Below are 18,448 nucleotides of genomic sequence, written 5' to 3' on the forward strand. Positions count from 1 at the left end.
TTCTATTGACAGATCAGCTGTTATCCTTATGGGAATCCCCTTGTGTGTTATTTGTTGTTTTTCCCTTGCTGCTTTTAATATTTGTTCTTTGTGTTTGATCTTTGTTAATTTGATTAATATGTGTCTTGGGGTGTTTCGCCTTGGGTTTATCCTATTTGGGACTCTCTGTGTTTCTTGGACTTGGGTGATTATTTCCTTCCCCATTTTAGGGAAGTTTTCAACTATTATCTCCTCAAGGATTTTCTCATGATCTTTCTTTCTGTCTTCTTCTTCTGGGACTCCTATAATTCGAATGTTGGAGCGTTTCATATTGTCCTGGAGGTCTCTGAGATTGTCCTCATTTCTTTTAATTCGTTTTTCTTGTTTCCTCTCTGATTCATTTATGTCTACCATTCTATCTTCTATTTCACTAATCCTATCTTCTGCCTCCGTTATTCTACTATTTGTTGCCTCCAGAGTGTTTCTGATCTCATTTATTGTGTTATTCATTATATTTTGACTCTTTTTTATTTCTTCTAGGTCCTTGTTAAACCTTTCTTGCATCTTCTCAATCCTTGTCTCTAGGCTATTTATCTGTGTTTCCATTTTGATTTCAAGATTTTGGATCATTTTCACTATCAATATTTGGAATTCCTTCTCCGGTAGATTCCCTACTTCTTCCTCTTTTGTTTGGTTTGGTGGGCAACTCTCCTGTTCCTTTACCTGCTGAGTATTCCTCTGTCTCTTCATCTTGGTTATATTACTGCGTTTGGGGTGGCCTTTTTATATTCTGATAATTTGTGGAGTTCTCTTTATTATAGAGCTTCCTCACCTTGGGTGGGGTTCTATCAGTGGCTTGTCAAGGTTTCCTGGTTAGGGAGGCTTGTGTTGGAGTTTTGGTGGGTGGAGCTGGGTTTCTTCTCTCTGGAGTGCAGTGGAGTGACCCGTAATGGGTTATGAGACATCAAAGGTTTTGGGATAATTTTGAGCTGCCTGTATATTGAGGCTCAGGGGAGTGTTCCTGTGTTGCTGGAGAATTTGCGTGGTATGTCTTGTTTTGGAACTTGTTGGCCCTTGGGTGGAGCTTGGTTTCGGTGTAGGTATGAAGGCATTTGATGGGCTCCTATTGCTTAATGTTCCCTGAATTCAAGAGTTCTCTAATGTTTTCAGGCTTTGGGTTTAAGCTTCCTGCTTCTGGTTTTCAGTTTTATTTTTACAGTAGCCTCTAGACTTCTCCATCTATACAGCACCGATGATAAAACATCTAGGTTAAAGATGAAAAGTTTCTCCACATTGAGGGACACTCAGAGAGGTTCACTGAGTTACAAGGAGAAGAGAAGATGGAGGGGGTAGTTAGAGGTAACTGGAATGAGATGCGGTGAGATCAAGAGAGGAGAGAGCAAGCTAGCCAGTAGTCACTTCCTTATGTGCGCTCTATAGTCTGGACCGCTCAGAGGTGTTTACAGAGTTATACGGGGAAGAGGAGAGGGAGGAAGTAGACAGAGGTGACCAGGAGGATAAGAGAGAGGAATGAGTAGGAGAGAGACAAATCCTGCCAGTAACCAGTTCCTTAGGTGTTCTCCACCGTCTGGAACACACAGAGATTCACAGAGTTGGATAGAGGAGAGATGGGGGAGAAAAGAGACAGAGGCCACCTGGTGGAGAAAAAGGAGAGTCCAAAGGAGGAGACAGTGGTCAAGCCAGTAATCTCGCTCTCAGGTAAACTTGGGTAGTGAAGTTTGGGTTTTTAAATGTACAAAATTGACAACAAAAACCTAAGAGCAAAGATTAAAAATCTGTTTTTGAAGACAATGGTCTGCTTTTCTGGTTGCCTGATGTCCTCTGCCAGCCTACAGAAGTTGTTTTGTGGAGTTTGCTCGGCGTTGAAATGTTCTTTTGAGGAATTTGTGAGGGAGAACGTGATCTTCCCGTCCTATTCCTCCGCCATCTTTCCCTCCCCCTCCTAAGTTATTTTTAAAGTTTATAATTGTGGTGCTTTGAGAAAGAACAGGGTCTTGTAAGCCAAAATCAGTGGTAGCATCTTGCCTACTTATATTAACCCTCAGTTGTTTTGTTTTTCCCTGGAGATAAGCATGCCTTATTTCATTCTCTGATTCTGTTTTTGAAGTGGAATTTCAATGAAGAAACAGTGGTACCTTCTGTTCTATCCCAGATTTTCATCCATTTCTGTGGCTGTACTATTATTTTGATTTACTTTTGTATTTACACCAATATCTACTTCTATAAAAGTTCTACTCCTCTTTATATGCCTACATCAAGATATTTATAGCTTGAAATCCCCTGCAAACTTTCTGTCTTAATCTCTCTCTCTCCCCCTGTGCGCGCTTGCATGCACACACACACACACACGCACGCACACACAAACTCACATGCCCCACTTAACTTTGTGTGTGTGTGTGGCAAATTACCACAGCTTTTCAATTTCTAGGCTCCCTTGTATAATTAAGTACCAGATCATAGAGACTCTTTGTTAACAAAATGTTTCCATTTATCTTTCTTCATTATTTTAATTGCTATCACCCCAATTAAGATAATTGTTTATTCTTACAATTACAATGATAAGGATACATATAATAATGGGTTTTTATACCTCTTTTTGCTAATTCTTTCTTCATATACATCCCATTTGCTACTTTTCCACTACTATTTATAAATCTCTAATCATTCAATGCATTATCTTTTAATCCTGAAGTAAAATTTTTGAGCAGAGCCAGACATACAATTTATAAAATTTCCATAGATTATTCTTATATGTGATTAAGCATTAAGAAGCATATTTTAATCTAGATAATAAATGATGAAAAGGATATTTTGCAAGAACACTCTAACCTAACCTAGTACCCTATTCTTAGAATAAAGACAAACCACTTTGTCAGATGTTCAAGAATCACTTTGTAAATCCAATGTTATCTCTCATTGACCTTTTCTGTGATGTTTCATCCATTTTTCTGTGATATTTTGGGAATTATTTCCTCCTTGTCTAAATATTACATTTAGACATATAGTTAATAAGCATTAACTATGCCATATCCATATGTACCTGTTTACTATTATGCCATGAGGGCTTCCCAGGTGGCACTAGTGGTAAAGAACCTGCCTGCCAAAGCAGTAGACTTGAGATGTCAGTTCGATCCCTGGGTTGGGAAGATCCTCTGTAGGAAAAATGGCAACCCACTCAAGGATTCTTGCCTGTATAATCCCATGGACAGAGGAGCCCAAGGGCTCATGGGGTCCTATAGAGTCGGACAAGACTGAACTGACTTTGCAGCATTATGCCATGAATATTTACTCATGCCCTTACAATCTTCAGATATAATTTCATTGGCCACATGCAACTGTAGTTTAATTTTGAATATTTTAATTATTTTAAATGTTTTCTTTATCAAAGTGATTTTTTAATGAATATTTCTATAGGTAAATATTTACCTTAATTTAAAATTATTCTTGTGAATATCTCCAAATTCATTGACATCAAAATATAATCTTGTGTTACACAGTTCTGCTCATGTTCGTAATTCCCCAAACTCTAATGAAATATGTTATTTTAGGTCCATTCAAGATAGTCTCTAGTTTAAAGAATCAGAGTTTACCAAAACAGGCTAGTACGTCCATAACTGGATTTTTAAGCAAATGATCTTCAGAACCTATTGCCTTCCCACCATATGTGCAGTAAGTTGTGGAGTTATGGACTATATTTCAGGTTGACTTACCTGTGAAAAAGACTAGAAGGTGGAGATTATTGTACAGGAGCTTAATTGGCTGGTGATATTTGCATAATAATATGTGTAAAGAGAGAGAACGAAGCAAATGGAAATAAGCAGCAGCAGAAATTAAGTTCCAAGGTAATTGTAAAAGCAGTCCCAACAGATTTTGTGAGAGATTCTGATAATGGTGACCCTTTAGTGATTTCTCCACTCAGAATAAGAAAAACATGTCCTTACATCTCAAGAGAATCCATTGTTGAATATGAGCTTTCCTGGGAGGAGAACATGACCTTGGGAGAGAAGCATACTTTAACAGAGATCTTTTAATGCATTATATTCTCATGGGGATTCTTACTGATAGATTCAGATTCTTAAAAAAAAAAAAAGGCAATATAATACTTGAATTTGTCTTTAGGTTGGCATGGTTCTTAAAAAGCACAGTCAAATCATTCTATCATCACACTTAATTATGAGAAACTGAAAACTTTCCTGCTGAGCCAAGGTATAAATCAAGGATGTTCCTACTCCTTTTAAAAATCTACTGAAAGCATATGAATGATTCACATTTTTAGATGGTAGAAACCAACACAACATTGTAAAGCAATTATCCCCCAATTTAAAAAATCTACTGAAAACTTTAGATAGTGCAATAAAAAAAGAAAAGGAAATATAAATGTAAGGAGATTAGAAGGAAGGAATAAAATTGTCTTTGTTTATAAATGACTTGATTACCCATATAGAAAATCCAAAATAACTGACCAAAAAACTTCTAAATAAGTGATTATAGAAAGGTTGCATAATACAAGTTTAATACACAAAAGTCAGTTGCTCTTCTGTATACTATCAATGACCAAGTGGAATATGAAATTAAATATGTAATAGCATTTACATAAACATGCCGCTGCTATTGCTGCTAAGTCGCTTCAGTTGTGTCTGACTCTGTGTGACCCCACAGACGGCAGCCCACCAGGCTCCCCCGTCCCTGGGATTCTCCAGGCAAGAACACTGGAGTGGGTTGCCATTTCCTTCTCCAATGCATGAAAATAAAAAGTGAAAGTGAAGTCGCTCAGTCGTGTCCGACTCTTAGTGACCCCATAGACTGCAGCCCACAAGGCTCCTCCATCCATGGGATTTTCCAGGCAAGGGTACTGGACTGGGGTGCCATCACCTTCTCTGTTGCATAAACATACAAAAAATGAAATACTTAGGAACAAACCAATCAAACATGTATCAATACATGATCTAAATAAGGAAAACTAAAGAACTCTGATGAACAAAATCAAAGAACTAAATATATGGGGAGATTCCATAGTTGTGATTAGAAAAACAATATTGTCAAGATTTCAGTTCTTCTCAAAACTTGATCTAGAGATTCAAGGCAATCCCTGAAAAAAGACCCAACAACTTATTTAGTAGCTATCAACAAAACAAGTCTAACTGTTACAAAGAATTGCACAAGAACCAGAATAACCAACACTGATTCAAGGAGAAGAACAAAACTGGAGAACTGAGACTAAATGACTTCAAGAGTTACTATATATTTAAAGTAATCAAGACAGTGAGTTCAGTTCAGTCCAGTCGCTCAGTCGTGTCCAACTCTTTGCGATCCCATGAATCGCAGCAAGCCAGGCCTCCCTGTCAATCACCATCTTCCATACATGACCACTGGAAAAACCATCGCCTTGACTAGATGGACATTAGTCGGCAAAGTAATGTCTCTGCTTTTGAATATGCTATCTAGGTTGGTCATAACTTTTCTTCCAAGGAATAAGTGTCTTTTAACTTCATGGCTGCAGTCACCATCTGCAGTGATTCTGGAGCCCCCCAAAATAAAGTCTGACACTGTTTCCACTGTTTCCCTATCTATTTCCCATGAAGTCATGGGACCGGATGTCATGATCTTAGTTTTCTAAATGTTGAGCTTTAAGCCAACTTTTTCACTCTCCTCTTTCACTCTCATAAAGAGGCTTTTTAGCTCCTCTTCACTTTCTGCCATAAGGGTGGTGTCATCTGCATATCTGAGGTTATTGATATTTCTCCCGGCAATCTTAATTCCAGCTTGTGTTTCTTCCAGTCCAGCGTTTCTCATGATGTACTCTGCATAGAAGTTAAATAAGCAGGGTGACAATATACAGCCTTGATGGACTCCTGTTCCTATTTGAACCAGTCTGTTGGTCCATGTCCAGTTCTAACTGTTGCTTCCAGACCTGCATACAGATTTCTCAAGAGGCAGGTCAGGTAGTCTGGTATTCCCATCTCTTTCAGAATTTTCCACAGTTTATTCTGATCCACACAGTTAAAGGCTTTGGCATAGTCAATAAAGCAGAAATAGATGTTTTTCTGGAACTCTCTTGCTTTTTCCATGATCCAGCAGATGTTGGCAATTTGATCTCTGGTTCCTCTGCCTTTTCTAAAACCAGCTTGAACATCAGGGAGTTCACGGTTCACATATTACTGAAGCCTGGCTTGGAGAATTTTGAGCATTACTTTACTAGCATGTGAGATGAGTGCAATTGTGTGGTAGTTTGAGCTTTCTTTGGCATTGCCTTTCTTTGGAATTGGAATGAAAACTGACCTTTTCCAGTCCTGTGGCCACTGCTGAGTTGTCCAAATTTGCTGGCATATTGAGTGCAGCACTTTGACAGCATCATCTTTCAGGATTTGAAATAGCTCAACTGGAATTCCATCACCTCCACTAACTTTGTTCGTAGTGATGCTTTCTAAGGCCCACTTGACTTCACATTCCAAGATGTCTGGCTCTAGATTAGTGATTGCATCATCATGATTATCTGGGTTGTGAAGATCTCTTTTGTATAGTTCTTCCATGTATTCTTGTCCCCATTCTTAATATCTTCTGCTTCTGTTAGGTCCATACCATTTCTGTCCTTTATCGAGGCCATCTTTGCATGAAATGTTCCCTTGGTATGTCTGATTTTCTTGAAGAGATCTCTAGTCTTTCCCATTCTGTGGTTTTCCTCTATTTCTTTGCATTGATCACTGAAGGCTTTCTTATCTCTTCTTGCTATTCTTTGGAACTCTGCATTCAGATGTTTATATCTTTCCTTTTCTCCTTTGCTTTTCACTTCTCCTCTTTTCACAGCTATTTGTAAGCCCTCCCCAGACAGCCATTTTGCTTTTTTGCATTTCTTTTCCATGGGGATGGTCTTGATCCCTGTCTCCTGTACAGTGTCACGAACCTCATTCGATAGTTCATCAGGCACTCTATCTATCAGATCTAGGCCCTTAAATCTATTTCTCTCTTCCCCTGTATAATCATAAGGGATACTGGTGAAAGGACAGATGAGTAAATCAATAGAAAAGAACAGAGACAAGACATAGACCTGACAATATTTATATATATATAGACTTGTTTTCATTATTGTTCAGTCCCTCAGTCATGTCAGACTCTTTGCGACCCCATGGACAGCAGTGTGCCAGGCTTCCCTGTCCTTCATTGTCTCCCAGAGTGTGCTCAAACATATCCATTGTGTCCCTTAGGCCATCCAACCATCTCTTCCTCTATCACACACTTCTCTTCCTGCCCTCAATCTTTCCTAGCATCAGGGTCTTTTCCAATGAGTCAGCTCTTCATGTCAGGTGGCCAAAGTATTGCAGCTTCAGCTTCAGCATCAGTCCTTCCTATAAATATTCATTGTTGATTTCCTTCACGATTGACTAGTTTGATCTCCTTGCTCAACGAACTATAAAAGTCATCCCCAGCACCGCAGTTCGAAAGCATCAATTCGTTGGCTCTTAGCCTTCTTTGTGGTTCAACTCTCACATTAGTATGGATGTGAGAATACTGAAATGGGTTGCCTGTCCCTTCTCCAATGGATCTTCCGAATCAAGGAATAGCACTGGGGTCTCCTGCATTGTAAATGGATTCTTTACCAGCTGAGCTACCAGGGAAGCCCTTCTTACAAAACCAAATATATTTTTATTATGCAATCCAAAATCATGGTCCTGGGTATTTACCTCAAAGAGTGGAAAACATATCCACACAAAAGCCTGCATGTTGGTATTTGTAGTAGTTTTATTCATAATTACCAAAACTTGGAGGTAACCAAGATGTCTTTCAGTGGATAAATGAATAAATAAACTGTGGTACTTCCTGACAATGGAATGTTACTCAGCACCAAAAAATGACTTTTAAAGCCCTGGAAAGATATGAAGAAACCTTGAATATATGTTTATCATCATCAGTGAAAGTCTCTCAGTCATGGACTCTTTGAAACCCCATGGACTACAGTCCATGGAATTCTCCAGGCCAGAATACTGCAGTGGGTAGCCTTTCCCTTCTCCAGATGATCTTCCCAACCCAGAGATACAACCCAAGTCTCCTGCATTACAGGTGGATTCTCTACCAGCTGAGCAGCAATAAGCCAATTTAAAAAGGTTATCTACTGTATGATTTCAACTCCATGACATTCTTAAAAAGACAAAATTATGAAAACTAGAAAAAGTTCAATGTTTGCCAAGAATTGAAAAGGGGAATGGGGAAGTGAACAGAACACAGAGGATTTTAAGGGCAGTAACAATACTCCACACGTGTGCTAAGTTGCTTTAGTCATGTCAGACTCTGCGACCCTATGGACTGTAGCCCACCAGGTTCCTCTATCCATGGGATTCTCCAGGCACGAATACTAAAGTGGGTTGCCATTTCTTCCTCCAGGGGATCTTCCTGACCCAGGAGTTGAACCTGGGTTTTGTGCATTATAGGTGGATTCTTTACCACTGAGACACCAGGGAGGCCCCAAAATATTCTGCATGACACCTAATGATAAATAATTGTCATTCATTTCTCTAAGCCCATATAACATGCAATTCCAAGAGTGAACCATATGTAAACTATGGACTTTGGGTTAATTATGATGTGTCAGTCTAGGTTTATAAATTGTACCAAATACACCATTTGTGTTGGGGATGGTGATAACGAGAGAGGCCATGCATATGTGAGGGTAGGGGTACATGGAAATCTCTGGATGTCCCTTCAGTTTTGCTCTGAATCTTAAACTGCTCTAACACAATAACGTCTTAATAAAATAAAATTAAATCAAAGGGCTATAGTATTATTGTATTTATTCTGCCATGTCTCTTTTTTTGTTATTTTTAGACTACCTGGAAAGACTTTAGTTTCTGTGAATATATAGGCCAGTAATTTTGAAAGAGGTTTGAAATCAAGTGGAATACAATATAATATGAAAAGCTTTGAAACAGTGACCTATATAGTAACTGAGAATACATTTTGAAGTGACTAAATATATTTCCTAAAGTATTCCTTCCCTAGTTAAAACTGCATTTTTTTTATTACTTTAAGAGCTCAGAAGTGCAAATTAGTACTTGTTGAAATTGTCTCTAAAATAATTGTTACATTTTAAAATATTAGGCACATAGAAATTGCTGGAGTAAAGGCAAGAAAGATGTGATTTAAAAGAAAAGTGAAATATATGTTTCCTAATATGGGGACAATATTATAAATCCTTTACAGAAAGTATTTGGCTGAACTGTTCCCATAAATTTGAATAAATGTTTGCAACACAGTAGATGGAGTTATTATTCATTAGTGACATCTCCTGGTTGACTGAGCAGTTTTCACTAAGCCAAGGATAATTACAAACTAATTTTCTTTTGTCAGATTTTAAACAGTTAAGTTAGTCTAGCAGTTATGTCTGACTTCTTGTGACCACATGGATTACCCGGCTCCTCTGTCCATGGAATTGTCCAGGCAAGCTCACGAAAGTGGTTGCTATTTCCTATTCCAGGAGATCTTCCCAACCCAGGGGTTGAATCCAGGTTTCCTGCATTACAGACAGACTCTTTACTGTCTGAGCCATCAGAGAAGTTCTAGAGGACTGTGTCACAATTAGAATCCATGCCATGCATTATGCCATAGATATGGAAGAAAGCATCATATTTCTAGCAATGAGGCAGAGATGAAATGACCAGTATATACTACTGGTCTCATTAACAACAGGCCTATGATAACCTTTGCAGAAAACGTATGCTACACGTAAGTGAGTCTCTATGTGCTCACATTTGAGTGTCCCTCTCGTAGAACATTCAAATAACCCAATACTTCAGAGTTACTCCTCGCAATCTCTTGATGCTCCTCAACTCAGATCATACACAAGAGTTTGATGCTTTGTGTGCTATCAGTGAATGACTTGAATTCCTAGTAATAAGGCATGTGAACCCTGTATCAACACTAGTTCCTCAGCTCAAACTTATAAACCAATCACATTGGGTTTTAACTTTTAAGAAAGGCCATATTGAAGAGGTAAGAGTTCTGAATTAGGAATATGAGAATACACATATTGGGAACCTGAAACTTCTGAATAGTATGTGTTCTAAAGGACTCTGAGATATTTTGCTTTCAATAGACATATACTAGGCCTCCTGCCAATGCAGGAGATGTAAGAGACATGCATTCGATTTCTAGGTCAGGAAGATATCCTGCAGGAGGGCATGGCAACCCGCTCCAGTAGTCTTGCCTAAAGAATCCCATGGACAGATGAACCTGGTGGGCTACAGCCCATGGGTCACAAAGAGTTGGACACAACTGATGCGAATTAGCACACAGCATACACAGACAACTGAATGTAAAAATAGAATGGGAAAGACTAGAGATCTCTTCAAGAAAATTAGAGATACCAAGGGAATATTTCATGCAAAGATGGGCACAATAAAGGACAGAAATGGTAGGGACCTAACAGAAGGAGAAGATATTAAGAAGAGGTGGCAAGAATACACAGAAGAAATGTACAAAAAAGAGCTTCACTACCCAGATAAGCATCATGGTGTGATCACTCACCTAGAGCCAGACATCCTGGAATGTGAAGTCAAGTGGACCTTAGGAAGCATCACTACAAACAAAGCTAGTGGAGGTGATGGAATTCCAGTTGAGCTATTTCAAGTCCTGAAAGACGATGCTGAGAAAGTGCTGCACTCAGTATGCCAGCAAATTTGGTAAACTCAGCAGTGGCCACAGGACTGGAAAAGGTCAGTTTTCATTCCAATTCCAAAGAAAAGCAATGTTAAAGAATGTTCAAACTACCACACAATTACACTCATCTCACACACTAGTAAAGTAATGCTTAAAATTCTCCAAGCAAGGCTTCAGCGACATGAACTGTGAACTTCCAGATGTTCAAGCTGGTTTTGGAAATGCCACAGGAACCAGAGATCAAATTGCCAACATCCGCTGGATCATGGAAAAAGCAAGAGAGTTCCAGAAAAACATCTATTTCTGCTTTCTTGACTATGCCAAAGCCTTTAACTGTGTGGATCCCAATAAACTGTGGAAAATTCTGAAAGAAATGGAAATACCAGACCACCTGACCTGCCTCTAGAGAAATTATATGCAGGTCAGGAAGCAACAGTCAGAACTGGACATGGAATAACAGACTGGTTCCAAATGGGAAAGGGAGTACATCAAGGCTGTATATTGTTACCTTGCTTATTTAACTTATATGCGGAGGACATCATGAGAAATGCTGGGCAGGAAGAAGCACAAGCTGGAATCAAGATTGCCGGGAGAAATATCAATAACCTCAGATATGCAGATGACACCACCCTTATGGCAAAAAGTGAAGAATTAAAGAGCCTCTTGATGACAGCGAAAGAGGAGAGTGAAAAAGTTGGCTTAAAGCTCAACATTGAGAAAACTAAGATCATGGCATCTGGTCCCATGACTTCATGGCAAATAGATGGGGAAACAGTGGAAACAGTGGCTGACTTTGTTTTTTGGGGCTCCAAAATCACTGCAGATGGTGACTGCAGCCATGAAATTAAAAGATGCTTACTCCTTGGAAGGAAAGTAATGACCAACCTAGATAGCATATTGAAAAGCAGAGATTTTACTTTGCCAACAAAGGTCCATCTAGTCAAGGCTATGGTTTTTCCTGTGGTCATGTATGGATATGAGAGTTGGACTGTGAAGAAGGCTGAGCCCCGAAGAATTGATGCTTTTGAACTATGGTGTTGGAAAAGACTCTTGAGATTCCTTTGGACTACAAGAGATCCAATCAGTACATCCTAAAGGACATCAATCCTGGGTGTTCATCGGAAGGACTGATGTTGAAGCTGAAACTCCAATACTTTGGCCTCGTGATGCGAATAGCTGACTCATTGGAAAAGACCCTGATGCTGGGACAGATTGAGGGTAGGCAGAGAAGGGGATGACAGAGGATGAGATGGTTGGATGAAATCACTGACTCAATGGACATGGGTTTTGGTGGACTCTAGGAGTTGGTGATGGACAACAAGGCCTGGCGTGCTTCTGTTTATGGGGTTCCAAAGAATTGGACGTGACTGAGCGACTGAACTGAACTGAACTGAACGCACAGACACGTATATAATCAAGATCCCAAACTAGTTCAAATCTCTTTCTCTTAACTGTGCTCCCAGGACATCTTCTTACTATTCCTGTCTCAACTGTGGCTCCTCCTCATTACTCTGACTTTAAAGGGCTCAGTCTTAACCTTTCATTTTATGGAGTGTATAATCTATGTGTAGGTCATCATTTCCACACTGATAATAAATTAACAATATTTTCATGCAGTTTCAAATTTTCTCCTGGATGCCAAAATCATCTCTCTTGTCCTTTCTCCCTGGATGAAGGCCAGTAATTCTTAACACTTCCTGCCTATTTTTTATGGCACTTGATGAAATCATTTTATCAATGATTAAGCAATGATTTTACATTTAATACATACGTACTTATTTGAGTATACACTTTTGTCTCTCACTCCCCAAAATGTGAGCATCATGAGGGTGGGTGTTTTGTCTCTTTTGCTTACTGCTATATTCCCAGCATGAATAGTAATGTTTGGTACATATCAGGTATGCAGTACATCATTGTTACATGAATGATCTATAAGTTTTAGGAAAAAGTTCATAGCAAATTACATCATCACCTAAAGTCTTGCTAAGATGATTTTAGCAAGAATAAGAATAAGTCTTATGCCATTTACTTTTAGGTTCTGAAAAACCTTTATTACCCTCTGAGATTACACGTTTCCTTTTATTTTTCTCCTTTTAATATTCTCTTTTTAATGTAAACACTTTAATACAATTGAAATTATGTTGTGTATAAAATAAAATATGAAAAAATTCTTAATTTACTCAAACATCTGTCACAATTCTAGAACAATATACTTCATATTGATTTATAAAACTGCCTTGTTTTACATATATTTTAGGTAAATTTTACTATTTCTTTCCTTTATATTCTGATATGTTTTCCATAATCTATGGTTTCAATGTACAATATTGAATTTATGATGCATATTATTATTATTACTATTAAGTATTATTTTATTACTTGAAATCACTAATAATTTATATTTTAATATTAACTGTACGTTAAACACAAAGCTAAGGTCTTCAAATGGATTATAATCCTAAATTATTATTTGAACCTCTATGAAGAGCATATACATCTTAATCAACTGAAGTAACAGTGGTTCAGAGAATGTAACTAAAATTGTTCAAATCTCATAAGAGACTGATATTCCACTAGAGTCTCTATTTCAGAAGGCCATGATCTAAAAAAACAAAAATCTAGTAGTTCAATTTCTCTCAATATTTTGCCTCTTCAAAAACTATATTTGCTCCTCATCCTCCATTATGTCCTCATGAGTTGGATTCTTGAGTGATATGAAGAAATTTGTAATGAACTGTTACTTTCTATGGGCTTCCTGGTGGCTCAGATGGTAAAGAATACACCTGGAATGCAGGAGACCTGAGTTTGATTCCTGGGAGGTGATGATATCCTTGAAATGGAAATGGAAATGGCAACCCACTTCAGTATTCTTGCCTGGGGAATTCTATGGATAGGGGAGACTTGTAGGCAACAGTCCATGGTTATGTATAGCTTTTTATGATATAAAGATTAAAAAGTTTTTCATGTGTTTTTTTCTTTGTTTCTCTTCAGGACCCAATCACAGACACACCTAAGAAAATATATCATCAAGCATTCATAAAGTGAATTGCAAGGTAAAATTTTCCATGTAATATCTGTTATATTAAAAAATTATAGAAATGTAAAAATTGTTTCTGTTAAAGATCTTTATAGCTATTCTTAGATATTTAGAGGTTTGACAGAACAATTTATTTTGTGTTTTAAAATTCACTCTTTAAAGATATACCATTATTTTCTCTAATAAAATTTGAACTCATTCTCATGGCACATTTTTCAAATGTTATAGAACCAGTAAAGGTACCTTGATATTAGACTGACTTTCATAAGTGTTTCTAAAAATAGTTTTAAGAGAAAGCTCAAGGAAGAGATGGATAATGTAAAATAGATAAAAACTTAACATTCAAATAACTCAATGAGTGTTATATGACTACATTTCAATATTAAAAAAACTATTCATAAAATGCAATTTTATGTATGTGTGAGCTTGGAATACATCAATAAATCAGATTATGCATTTTTATTAATCATTTGAACTTGTTGCTAAATGTAGATCTCTTTCCTAATGAGCACTGAATTTGTTTGTGTTTTATAATGTCTTTCAACATCTGACTCTAGAAGTATAACTGTTCCTCGCTATTAATCATAATTTATCTGTGTAAATCTGTTTTATAGATCAGGTTTGTTAAAACAATGATGCTTATATTTAAATAATGCATATAATAGGTATAGATACTGAAAATTTAATAAATAGTAGATAAAAATAATAGTATACCCGCTATTATTTTGGTAACTAATGAGAGCTGATATAAAATTGACGCATTATAAGAAACATCTTGAATACCTGAATTTCTTGTGAAAAGATGAAATATAAGGATATAAGCCATGAGATCAGAAGTTCTGTTTTCATTTATTTTCTGTAAAATATACTTTGCCGCACATATTCTATATAATTGTCTGGCTTTTATGGGAAGTATGCAAACATCTTATTAAATCCTGCTCATTTATAGCAACAAAAATAATGAAAAATGCCAGCATATCAAAACGACCAACATTTTCAAAGTCGAATTCTGTTGTTTTATATAATGTGCTTCTCATTATTTTAGAAAAACACCTCTATGTATGGATGTTTTGTGGTACTCTTTTAAATGTAAAAACAAACAAACTCTAAACCATTGTATCCCATCCAATTAAAAAAAAAAAAGATATGAGGTAATACAGTTACCAAGTGTTGATCTCCGTGCCTCATCCCTACCACCTGTATCTGTCCTGAGTCCTCCACTTGGGACACCATGAACTTGACCATGTCGGAAAACCCTATCAAGAATGAGTTTTGTTTTTTTTTTTTAAATCATATAGATTCAAAATTTATTTGCTCTGGAGACCAGTTTTGTTTGAAAATGCTTTATGGGATTCAGAAACACATAGGAGTCAAACAAAAAAAAAATTTGTGTTATGAAAGTTTTTGTGCCAAACATATAATAGCTTAATCATCGTAATAATAAATAACTTACTTTCTTACAAATAAACAAGACTTTACCTATCATCATGAGTATATTTCATTGTTACAGAAAAATAATGTAGGTTTGTGTATGTGGAAATTTATATCCCTTTTCATTCTGTACGATGTAAATGAAACATAAATAACTTTGAAAATTGAAACACTAGTGTATAATTTATTATGTTATTTATTATATTTATGTTTTACAGTGTCATCCTTAAGATTGTAGGTAATTCAAACAGAATTGTATTTGCACTGAATCATTTGTTCTGCCTGTGAGAACTAAGATTCATGGCATATCTTCAGAAAGGGTTATATTAGAACAAGCATGGCATCATACATTTTATTGTCTTATAAGGTAAAGCTTAATTAGATTTTTAATGTTAGCCTAAGTTTCCATGGCTTTAGGTCATATTTAAACAGAGGTATATGGAAAATAAACAGAGAATATGATACTGTTTGTAAGTGAATTTAAGTATAAATTTAACTATAAGTGTATCTGTTAAATTCAAAAATTAATGCAGCTTGTTTAAAAAGGAGAAAAGAAAGCTAAAAAGATTTTATACTGTTTGTGAGTTAAAGTTTAACCATATATTTATGTTGATTTTATGTGAAATCTCACTTAAACTTTGACCCTTGAAAGCCATCTTCAACTGCATTGTAAAATAATGACATTTGAGGATTTAACTATAAAGATAATACAGTATTTAATAAATTAAGACAGGTATAAGATAAATATCCTTGAGCAAGGAAGTTTTTGCCACTAAATTGATTAGTATGTTTGCAATTTTACTCTCAATCTACATCTTAAAAAAATAAAATCTCCAGTTTATAAACAACAGTGTCCTACGTAAAGGGCTTGCATTTCAGAAGATTATTAATACCTCAGTCCTCTTCTGTAATATCACGAGAAATCTTTCCTCAAAATTTTCTTAGAAAGGCAATTTTCAGAAAGGCACATGTTCACTTCTAATTTGTGATTAAATTGGCTCTAATAGACAAATCAATCAAATTCAAAACCAATAGAATTAAAAATAAACCTGTTGAATGTTTAATGGAATAGAACCAAAAACTCCATTTCTATGTTATAAAATATTGATAGTTGTTCCATAATTTAAAAAAATATTTCAACTTTGACAGACTATTGAATAATAAAATTTTCTATATTTAAATGAAGTTCATGTGAGTATATAGTTTATACATATTGACACTCGAAGCTTATCTCATGTCATTTTCAATAGATTATTCTTATCTTTTACAAAAATTGCATAATGCATCTTTACTTAAGTTACTTAATATTTATTCGTTGCTTTTATCATCTCAAAAATGTGAGTACTACATAGTCCTATTCTATAAATTTCTATAAATATTACTTCATACAGTTTATATAATGTTTGTTATACTTAATTGTAGTTTCAGATTTTTCTGTTTGTTTTCATGTACTTTCTTTTTTTATTTTTTTTTTATTTTTTTAATTTTTATTTTTACTTCATTTTACTTTACTGTATTGGTTTTGCCAAACATTGACATGAATCCACCACAGGTGTACATGCGTTATTAGTATTCCTTACATAAAGAAACCAAATAAATTGTATAACTCTCTGATATAAACACACAACAGACAGTATACTTTTATAGTTATTAATGTGACTATATCTTACAAATTGCTAATATTGAATGTCCCATTGATTGGTGTTTATAAATGTATTTACTCCTTAAAGCTTTGCTATGACATAGGTATGATTACTATAATCCTTGAGAGGAAAACTGTAGATAAAATAGAAATGACATGATTTTATAAGACTTTAGACAGTAATTTTAAAAGTATAAAATAATGTAATGTAAAAAGTAATTATATAAAATTACAAAAAAGTAATTGAGTTCAAAGTTTGGTCACATGTTTAAGTACAGAGGAGTGAAACTTACATTCAAATGATGCCAAACAATCAGCAGGGGGCCTCTATCTATAGAATGTCTTCTGGGATTGGTGCTTGTCTGGATTTGGTTAAACTGGTAAAAACTCTGGCTTCTAGTTGCAGTCATTAGGTTGTGTGGAGGTAATTCTGAAAATTAGGGATTACCCTACTAAAGAGAAAAGGGGCTCTCAATCTTTTCATTGCTTGTGCTGCCATTTGCTTGAATATTAGAGCCTATGGCAAGGAGAAGGTGCGCTTATTTCTCTAGGTTGAATGTTTTTCTCTTGTCATGTAGGCATGGCAGATTTATGAGCACTGTCTATCCTCTGGAGGATGGAAGCAACCTGACAGTTCATAAGAAGAATATCATTATGTACTCTCAAGGTTCTTTCACATTTGTTGATGAACAGCATTATCCATGTAGCTTAAAGTCAAACATTTATCCCTTTCCACTTACTCAACAATGTCATCTACTTGACACATCTCACTGAAGAAATATCCTTCAACCAGGATGCATTAAATCCATCTCTTCACTATTTAAATCTCACCAAATCTTCAACTTCATAAGAAAAAGAAAAAAAACCTTCTAAGATATATTGTTTAATTCAATGATCACACAATTTACATTAATCAGAGAGAAAGCATTTTGTGTATATAAACAAAGAATTATATTTTCTTGGGAGATAATAAAATGTCATATAATCATCATTGCTTTGATACTGAGTGAATTAATTACATATTTAAAAAAATGAATGAATCTTTTGAAGTATACTGTCTTCTTTAAGTTAACTGCAATTATTCTCAAACATTTCCTTGTTTCTAAATACTGTATCACTTTTCATTTTAATTCAATTTTCCCTTTTGCTATTATCTACCAATCTCTACTATTATTAAGTAATAATAGCTAAAAGCCATGTCTTAAACTACTAAAACTTTCCTTTTCCCCCAGAATGTCTTTGCTTCATCTCTCACAGAATGCCAATTCTGTCTTACCAATTCTATCTTCACAATAGTTAACTAGCTGTATTGAGGAGTGTATCTATAACTTACTTGCATTTATATTCTACCTTTCATCTTCAATTGAAATTCCCTCCCCTCTGGGTAAAGCACATTACTTGGCATGTGATAGATTAGTCAATATTAGCGCGTGTGTGTGCCTACAATGGGATTGGAGGATGTAATTGACCATTCTGGAGGAGATCAGCCCTGGGATTTCTTTGGAAGGAATGATGCTGAAACAGAAACTCCAGTACTTTGGCCACCTCATGCGAAGAGCTGACGCATTGGAAAAGACTCTGATGCTGGAGGGATAGGGGACAGGAGGAGAAGGGGACGACAGAAGATGAGATGGCTGGATGGCATCACTGACTCAATGGCTGTGAGTCTGAGTGAACTCCGGGAGCTGGCG

At 36.1% G+C, this 18,448-nt stretch overlaps 1 protein-coding gene across 1 annotated transcript in view; it reads left to right on the top strand.

Moving 5' to 3' along the window:
- The window catches only part of CDH18 (cadherin 18), a 1,279,339-nt gene that overhangs the window by 364,598 nt on the left and 896,293 nt on the right, over window positions 1-18,448 (top strand). Inside the window, exon 2 of the mRNA XM_069556587.1 lies at window positions 13,639-13,700. The gene's annotated coding sequence lies outside the window, so the exon portion shown is untranslated. The remainder of the gene's footprint in view (window positions 1-13,638; window positions 13,701-18,448) is intronic.

This window comes from Ovis canadensis, chromosome 16, assembly GCF_042477335.2.
Source record: "Ovis canadensis isolate MfBH-ARS-UI-01 breed Bighorn chromosome 16, ARS-UI_OviCan_v2, whole genome shotgun sequence".
NCBI lineage: Eukaryota > Metazoa > Chordata > Mammalia > Artiodactyla > Bovidae > Ovis > Ovis canadensis.